Source organism: Crocodylus siamensis, chromosome 8 (genome assembly GCF_052110815.1).
Source record: "Crocodylus siamensis isolate JL-2025a chromosome 8, ASM5211081v1, whole genome shotgun sequence".
NCBI classification, from domain to species: Eukaryota; Metazoa; Chordata; order Crocodylia; family Crocodylidae; genus Crocodylus; species Crocodylus siamensis.
Window position 1 is genome coordinate 7,621,975 of NC_143402.1, and position 8,638 is coordinate 7,630,612.

Here is an 8,638-nt window from a genome sequence, read left to right on the forward strand (position 1 = left end):
TACCAGGTTGAGCAGCACTTTACCTCTCATTGGCCCATAGACATCTTGAGTCAGGTAGAGGTCATCCAAGCATGAGAGGAAGCTTTGTGACCGCTCAGATTTTGCTGAGTGATCCTCCCACAAGATGTCCAGGTAACTGAAGTCACCCATGACAACCATGGTCCTGGACCATGCAGCCTCAGCCAGTTCCTGGGCGAACTCCTGGTCAAGCTCTTGACTTCGGGTGGGAGGTCTTTAGTAAACTGCCACCATTGTGTCCCCTGTGCTGTGTTCCCCACGGATTTTAACCCAGAGGGTCTCCAGTCATCCACCCTGGTCACCAACATCAGCTTGCAGGGACATGTAGCTTTCCTTAACATAGAGAGCTACACCCCGACCCCTTTTATCTACACGATCCCTCCTGTATAGGGTATAGCCATCTATACCCGAGGTCCAGTCATGGGTGGAGTCCCACCAGGTCTCCATGATCCCTATGACATCAAAATTATTTGCATTGAGCAGGAGAATGAGTTCCTCCTGCTTATTTCCCAAGCTCCTGGCATTTGTGTACAGGCAGGCAAGTGTCCCCTTGGGGGCTCTTGCCTTGCCCACAGATTGTACCAGGGCTGGGGCAGGGGTGGGCTCCCTTAAGTGCCTTGGCCTGCTGGTTTTGCAAGGGTTGCTCAGTGGGCCAGCAGTGGCAGTAGTTCCCCCATCCCCCAACGGGCTTAGTTTAAAGCCCGGTGGAGCAGTCAGCCAGTCTGGCTGAGAAGAGTCCCCTCCACAGGGGAGAGAGGTGGAGGCCATCTCTTCCCAGCAGCTCACTGCCTCTCTTGCCAAAGACCGGGCTGTGGTCATGGAAGCCAAAGCCTTCCTAATGACACCAGTGCCGCAGTCTTTGGTTCACTACGTGGATCCTCCTCTCCCTCCTCAGCCCATACCCCAAGACTGGGAGGATCGAAGAGAACACCACCTGTGCCCCCAGACCCTTTAGCCCCGCTCCCAAATCCCTGTAGCGCCTCATGACCCAGCTGGGAGCGCTCCAAGCTGTGTCATTGGTGCCCACTTGAATAAGGAGCATGGGATAGCAGTCTGTGGGCTGGAGGAGTTTAGGGATCCTCTCCACAGTGTCCCAGATGTGGGCCCCCGGGAAGCAGCAGGCTTTCCGGGCTAAGGGGTTGGGGCAGCAGATTACCCCCTCAGTCCCCCTCAGGATGGAGTCTCCCACAACAAACATCTTACATTTTGTCTTGGGCAGGGTGGGGTGGTAGCTGCAGTTGAGCCTGTGTTGCCTGCAGGAGCTGGCAACTCCACAGGCTCTGCTGGAGAAGCAAGAGGTGCATACCTGTTGCTAAGCTCTGGTGGGGCAGGGGCCTTGGTGCAGCGGGCCTTAGGGACCTTGACCACCTTTGTCCATGCTCCTGATTGGACAGAGTGGGAGGTCCTGGAGTCCTGGAGGGAGACCGTGTTGGGTTGGTTTTTTTTAGTTTGGGGGTTTTTTTTCATAAGTGATCTGAAAAGGCTATGAATTCAGATTACACAGTGTAAAATATACTAGGACAGCTCCTTGGCTGAGGTAAATCCCTCAGGTCAATGGAGCTCTGCTGACTGACTCCAGCAGACTGCAGATTTCTTTAGTTGCTTAGCAATGGCTTCCTCCACACGAGTAGCTGTCATGCACCGTACTTTCTCCGTCTGTTCCAGTCACCCACCATTAACCCCTCCTGTAGTCAGGCAGTTCTTACACCGTTCAGGAGCTGGAGCCAAGGGTTCGGGAGGACTGAGACAAAACTGGGTACTTCTGGCAACATCCACAATTAGACATAATAAAGAATAGATGTTCATGCTGTAGGTCATACACGACCACAAACTTGCTAGAAAGAATTGTCTTCTATGAAGAGTCTGGTCCCTGAATATTTTTCCAAAGGGTTCTGCTGACACATCTGGTACCGGCAAATTTCAGAGACAGGATGTTGGCACTGACTAGCCAAGCGCCTCGCTTGATCTGCTGTGGCAGTTCCTGCGGATCTACTTCCTACGTCTACAGTGTATCTTGGGTACCGTTGCTCATAACTTGGTCATTTGCCCTTGCTAGAGGATCCCTTGGGGGGAGAGATGTGTAATAGCTTCAGTTATAATAGATGCTCAACAACAATGCTGGCTCTAAGCAAACATCATTTTAACTGTGCTGGAAATTAAAAATAACTAGAGAAATATTGTGACAGATGGCATCCCTCATGCTGCCTTAACATTTGGGCATGTTCTGTTTAATGCTACTTTCATCCTCCCAATTCAGAACAGCAAATCCAATTAAACTAAGCACGTTGTATTGTTTCTGACAGTGTTTCTTTGGTTTGTTCCTCTTAAAGGAGGGGACCAGCGTATATTTAGTGCCCAGTTTGGGGGAGGAATTGGGTGCTGGGGAAGTCACATGCCATACACAGATGTAACGAAGGCGGCATTGCTGTGGTGTGAACAATCGCTGAAGGCATAACATGTAGTCTGGATTCTGTGCTTTCTCAGCCTTACGCCTCTTGAGGAAATGCAGTGCATTGTGCTAAATATGTACTCTAATGTGGCTAATGATTTCCGGGGAGAAAAAGATAAAAGTCACTGAATTTACTGCTTTCTCTTTTTCTCTTTCCCTCCCCCCACAAACAGGCTTTCACCTATAAAACTGTCCCTTAGCTTGATTGGAAGAAGGCTGCCCTTTCTGTTCGGGATTGCACTCATGGTTGCTATACAAACTCCTGTCTTAGAGTACCTTAGACTCCTCACTTGGGTCTTCTGGGCCATTCCTCTGTTTTGTCACAAGATTCCAGTGGAAACAGTTTAAATCACTGCTCCCTCCCCTCTCCTCATCCTCGGGTCAAGCCAACTTGAAAGCTGCTGTTCCAAGGAGAGCAATATAATACACCTATGTTCCAGTGCATGTGTGCATGCACTGATGTGCTCTCATGCTGTTCAACATATGTGATTTCCCCATCATGGAGTCAATGCTTCCTTTTGGAAATATCTGTGATTGGAACTCACGGCTGATGTAACTTGTGTTACCTCGGGCATGTATCTCTGGACTGAATGGTTCAGCAGTGATTATGAAGGAGTTAAAACTTTCACTCTAGGCATGGACTCTTCAGAGTCTTTCTACATAATGGCTCTTTGGGTGAATTAATTCTCAGCCCTGTTACCAGAAAGTGATAGCTGAAGGGAACAGCCTGTAGGTCCATAGCGTTAACGAGGCTGGAGTACGAGAGGCAGCAGGAGAAGGACAGTAGAAGAGCAGTGACGGGGGGGCAGCAGCAGTGGGCCATAAGAAACAATATCACCTCAGTCCGTCACAGATACAACCACAGCTATGCTACCTGGTACCTCTGACTGTAAGTTAGCTGCGTAGACTTGGAAGTTACACAGCTGGACCAAGCTGGCAGGACAGGACAGACTAGGGAGGTGCCTGCTGCTGCTGCCTCATCTGGACCCGGTTTTCCAAGGCTTGTCAGTTTGCTCCAACAGTATTTGTAAAAGGAGGAAAGAAAGCCTTCTGGACAGCTGTCACAGGTATCTGAAGTCTGAATCATTACAAACTGGTGCCCAAATAGTGGGCTGAACTCTTGCCAACTTCAAACACTGGTCATTGCACTCAAGGATGAGTTGGGCATACCTGGCAAACCTCATCCAGGGAAAATCTCCACTTCTGTCATAGTTTCATAGTTTCTAGGGTCAGAAGGGACCTGAGCAGATCATCTAGTCCTTTCTCTATATGGAAAAAAAAAATTTCCTAAAGAGGGACCAGCTTTGCTTTCCATTCCGTCCTCTGCCTTTTAAATAGATCTCAGAGTAGCACTGGAAGACTCTGGGGATAGGTGTTTACCGCTCTCATTCCCATTTGCCAACTCAGCTGACAATCCAATTTGAGAACCCAACTGTATAACCCTGACTCTGGGTAATGAGTCCTTACTTTTGCAATTAGTCCCTTTTGTAATTAGATGTCAATGGGTTACTTGTGGGAGTAAGTACTCACAGTGGAGACACAGATCCACATCTGGGGCCCTACCATGAAAGTTTCACCTATCCCCTAGCCTACCAAGAGAGACCTATTTGTGATTCCTAGGTAGAATCATTGTTTCTCTGCCACACGTTGCCTATAGATAAAGTAAAGGAAATCTATATTTCAGAATATAATGAGGCTCTGTGATCAGTACAGTGCCATAAGTGAGGCGACAAGCCATTGCTGGATTCCTCACAATCAGCTTGTGGGAATTGCAGGCTTTGAAAGTTTTGTGACCCAACTTCATGTCTTCTCAAAACAGACAGCAGGCATTTTACCTTGAGATAACTGCTGTGTTCTCTATACAAAGTGACATCTGAAGACATGTGAAGGATTCTGGAAGGTTATACATCTTTACCTCTGCCTCTCCCCCAGGAGGGTGAAATTTCATTTGGTCCCAAATAAGACAGTGCTGAAAAATGAATAAGAATATAAAAGTACAACAGCTCTTTGACAAAGAATGAAAATAAATAAAACTTACATCTGAAACTCAGATTTCAGTGCCATAGATGTGTTCTACATACTTAAAACAGAAATAGGAAAGATGCAGTTCGAGTAAACTTCCCTGGATTGTTAAAGGAAAGATAAATGCTATTGCTAACACTGAAACCAGGGACTAAAACAAGGTGGGTTGTATCTCATGGGCATTCTCCTTGCCACTTCTCTGTTTTCCTAGGTAGTATAATGCACAAACGTGTGCCATATATGCCATAATGAGCTGAAGTACAAGCCTTGGCTGCAAAACACTTTACTGCTACATGGTAAAAATCAAATAAGGAGAAAAAGACAACTTTTAAAAGAGGCTGTCTTAGAAGTGCTCCCATGCTACTACTAAGGGAATTCGTATTCTCTAGATTTCTGAAACACTGGGTAACATTTCACAAGGCCAATACAATTTCATTCTGTCAAATCAAATGAAAACTCAACCCAGGGAAATCTAAAAATACAAGGTTCTCCCCTAGATAGAAGTGGAGTTTTCTTGAATGTCGATGAGCTGCTTTCTCAAACCTGGCAGGCTTTAATTTCAACAGCTTGTTCCCTAAGGACAGCAGTTTTTGTGAAAAACTTTGGGTATGTTACTGATTTTTGTGTTCACCTTTTGATGACTGCTTTTGCTGCATATTTTGGCAGGTCTGGGATTTAGGAATTTCTGCTGATTTGTGTTTCTAGAAGTACTGTAGTGTCTCTAATTTTTGTAAATACTTACAATGCAACCTATTTGTAACAGCACACTGTATGAACAGATAAAGATCAATGTGCATAGACTGGCTTCCAAACCTGGGCCTCCTCCAGATCTGGCTCTGTGGATGGGGGGAGAACAGTGGAATTGATAGACTTTGATTTTTTAGCAAGGCTTATGATATGGTCCCCCCACAACATTCTCACAAGCGAGCTAAGAAGTATGGGTTCGATGAATAGACTATAAAGTGGATAGAAAATGGGCTGGATTGTCAGGCTAAAAGGGTAGTAATTAATGGCTTAATATCTAGTTGGCAGCCAGCATCAAGTGGAGTGCCCCACGGGTTGGTTCTGGGACCAGTGTTGTTCAATATCTACATCAACAACCTGGAAGATAGGATGGAGTGAACCCTCAGCAAGTTTGCAGATGATGCCACGCTAAGGGGAGTAGTAGATATGCTGAAGGGTAGGGCTAGGATTCAGACAGACCTAGACAAATTTGAAGGATTGGACCAAAACAATCATAGAAAATTAGGGTTAGAAGGGACCTCAGGAGGTTTCCAACCCCCAAAGGCATTGGCTGCCTATGGCACCTGGGATTCCCAGGTGGCCTCCCATTAAGGTACTAGCCAGGCCCAGAACTGCTTGGCTTCCAATATCAGATGGGATCAGGCACATTTCAGTCAGGGATTGCCATAGATTTCCTCATAAGAAATCTCATGAGGTTCAATAAAAACAAGTGCATAGTCCTGCACTTAGAATGGAACAATCCCATGCACTGGTACAGGCTGGGGACAAACCGGCTAAGCAGCAGCTCTGCAGAAAAGGACCTGGGGATTACAGCGGACAATAAGCTGGAAATGAGCCAGGAGTGTGTCCTTGTTGCAAAGAAGGCTAACGGCATATTGGGCTGGATTTAGTAGGCTCATAGGTCTCTAGCTAACCTAAGTGGAGTAGAACATTTCTTCCTCTATAAGTTCCTGAGACTCTGGAGGTGCATCCAGATGAGCATGCATGTGCAGTGTGCGGTACCACACATGCAAGCATTCCCCACACTGCAAATTAGCAGCATGGGCTGGGGGGGCGGGCGGGTTTGACACCAGGAGACTCCACCGTTATGTGGCAGCAGTGTGCATCACCCAAAACCGGAGCCCCGGCTGGAGCCACTCTGGCTGCCGGCCAGGCTCCCTGCTGCCAAATCACTGCTGCTGGAACCCCAGGAGGCCCCCAGAATCCCAGGTAAGGCTGCAGGAGCCAGCCCAGGCCCCCCTACCCGACGTGGGACAACCGGCCACAGGCCAGATTGCACATGCACAGTCGTTCCCCAGGGACAAGTAGCACCAGTACATATTGTGCTGCTGCTATTTGTCCCTGGGGAAACACACGTGCATGCTTGTCTGGAGGTGCCCAGGGTGTTTAACATTGCAAACGTTATGTGAGTAATATAGAGAAATAGAGAAGTAAGGCTGGAAGGGACCTCCAGACGTTATCTAGTCCACCCCCCAGCCTGGAGCAGGATCATTACCATTCCATGCAAACTATAATCTAAGCTCTCCATAATCTAAATCCTACATAAAACCATCAACCTTGATACAATATAGACCTAACAAGCTAATCTAGCACAGGAAAGCAGAAGAACCACAGCAGCCAAAGCCATGCCCCTCCCCACCCCAAAAGAGAAAGGCAACTTCCCCCCACCCCCAGTCTGTACTAATTTGACCATGGGGTAAAACCTCAAATAAGGCAATCGGTCTGACACTGAGCAGAGGGGCAAGACACTGCAGCCAGAAAACTCTGCCCTGGGTTCATACAGAAGCATTGGCACATCCCAGTCAAAGTCCCCACTTTGGCTGTAGCCAACACCTAGGGCCTCTGAGGAAGGCTTTAAAACACCCTGGCACACATAGCAGAAAGGGAAGAAGAGTGGGGCAGGACAACTAGCAAATCCCAAGAGCATGGGAAATCCTCACAGTAGAAACATAGGCATCACTATACCGAGATCATCCCCAACCTCTTCTTGAGCACCTCCAGTCATGGAGAGTCCACAATTTCTCTGGGCATCTCTTCCACTCTTCTAACAGTGAAGTTTTTTGGGATATCTGATAGCAGAAAAGGTAGAAAGGGGCTTGACCAGGACCAATATGCTAGTTCCTGCCTACAAGATCAGCACAATTCCCCTTGGTTTTCATTTTCAGCCCATGAGAGCTTTTCCTATGCAAAGACCCACAAGAATAAGCACAGAGATGGCTAAAACTCACCTAGAGACTGATAGATAACTGAATCAAATAAAAGAAAAACAACATAATACTGACTCTCTGAATGTACTGCATTCTGCAAAACATCGTTTTCTTTGAGCAAAAAGCATCCATATAAAACCATCAGAAGAAATGCTTAAAATTAAGAGAAAGTGTTAACAACAGAAGAATAATTAAGAAATAAGACAAGAAATAGTCTGTTGGACATGCACAATAATGTTTTCTTTTTCTTTTTTTTAATGGAGCTATCCATAAAATCCTGCAAAATCTAAGAGACTTTTCTGGCAACCAGAACTAATGTGTGACAGGTTTTGTTTTTTTCAGAGGCCTCAGCTTTCATTAAAGATCCAGCTCAGGAATGTTTCCCCAGTTCCTTTTTAACTGTATTTTCTTTATTGCTGCTGAAACATTTTGAAGCATCATGCTTAATTATTGGGGCTGCTTATGCATTGCACAGCTACCCCTATTACAAATAATTGTCAAAGCTGTCAGCTTCCCCATCCAATTTACTAGAAACAAAAACATCCAGGTGAATTAGATCTTCAAATATCTGAGTAATTGTCTCTTTGAAATGTGTTCTCATAAAGTAGATGGAGAATTTTGTTCTATACTCTAGGCTACAATCTAAATGCATATATTGTTGTATTTGACTCCTGTCACAGTGATTGGATTCAAAGTATCATCCTGTACCTGGTGTTTATATACTGCAATAAACTCCACAGCCATAAAAAATTGGAGATGCAATTAAAAACGGGTTTATATGCATATTCCCTGAAACGGTTTCCTTCCTGTAGGATGAAATTTACAAATAACCTTGACTGATGGGTACGAAAGGTAGGATTGTTAAGTTAGCATACCAGCCCTTTCAAAGCAGAAGGAAAATATTCATTAATGAAGCAGAACACGTTGAGTTATCACTCTAATAATACTATTGAAGCACTAGACTGGCCATACCTAAAGCAAATCTCCTAGAACTGCTCATAAGATTTGCCTTTATGGAGGAGTTACTCACCATCAAACCAGAGTGGGACTTCATAGCACTCTAGCTACTTGACACAAACTCCCATGCGGACAGTCTTGGGGCTTATGAGCAGAGTTTACCTTTTGTTTACTATGCACTAACTCCTGAGAAACCTGTCCTGATGAAAGTTTCCTCAAAATCAGTATCTTCCTGCCTCAA

General features: G+C 45.9%; 1 pseudogene; it reads right to left on the reverse strand.

The window, feature by feature from the left end:
* Positions 1–5,784: 5,784 nt before the first annotated feature.
* On the reverse strand, positions 5,785–5,904 carry LOC149858038 (5S ribosomal RNA; annotated as a pseudogene).
* Positions 5,905–8,638: the final 2,734 nt, after the last annotated feature.